Source organism: Oncorhynchus tshawytscha, linkage group LG15, assembly GCF_018296145.1.
Source record: "Oncorhynchus tshawytscha isolate Ot180627B linkage group LG15, Otsh_v2.0, whole genome shotgun sequence".
NCBI lineage: Eukaryota > Metazoa > Chordata > Actinopteri > Salmoniformes > Salmonidae > Oncorhynchus > Oncorhynchus tshawytscha.
In genome coordinates, this window is record NC_056443.1 from 20076469 (window position 1) to 20077510 (window position 1042).

Genomic DNA, 1042 nt, shown 5'->3' on the forward strand with positions numbered 1-1042 from the left:
TTTGAGAAGCAGGAGAAGGGACCACCAGGCATCTCTTCAAGGCTTTGACTGTTTCCTCTGGCTGTGTGTACTTATCTATCACTGTCACTGGTAGCTAGCGGTTGACTAACCGATACACACAGAGAAGGAATAGTAGTGTAGAGAAAGAGCAGAGACGTCCTTTTGATGAGGGCTGCTGTTCTATAAAATTATGATTGTATGTTAGCTGAAAAGGATGTCACATTCTATAGTTGCTCTCTGAAAATAACCCTTCACTCAGCTTGAGAGTTAGACGATGAGACGTGGGTGTGTTTGGGGTCTGTCACTGTGTTGATCAGTCTGATGGTGGTGGTTTTGGAGCATGTGTTTCCTAGCTGCTGCTGGTTGTGTGGTTAATGGTCGTGGTCGTGGTGTTTCACAGATACCGGTAACTTGATACTTTATGAGCAAACCACTCAAAGTTGCAGAGAAAGAAAGGGGGCTCGGGGGAAGAGAGAGAGAGTGAGACAGAGAGAGAGAGAGAAAGAGAGAAAATGATAGAGAAATAGATACAGAGAAAGAGTGAGAGAGAGAGAGAGAGAGAGAGAGAGAGAGAGAGAACAAAAGAGAACGAAAGAGAGAGAATGGGGGGTTAGAGAGAGTGAGTGAGAGAGAGCAAAAATATCAAAGCAGTTTGTGTGTATTTTCATCTAGGCTTCGTATGCCTGCAGACGTGTTTGCATGACTACTTCTGCATGCTCATAGGTCAGTGTGACTGGGGGACATGAAACACCCGCCAACTTTTTCTGAAGGTACTGGGTCCCAGGTTACTGACAAAGGCCCCCCTTCTATGTTTCAGGCAACATCTTGTGGTGAAGTCACTTTCTCCGTGGCGACCTGTTTTATTTTATCAGGAGCAGTGACAATGACCTGGCTGCCGGCTGTATGTCTGATCACATACACATAAACACATAGACACAGGAACCACCAAACTGGAACAGTGACCTTCCAGACCATGCAGGGACACTGGAAATAGCAGTCAGAGTCATACACCACTAATGTCATTAATCATCATGATCTGTCT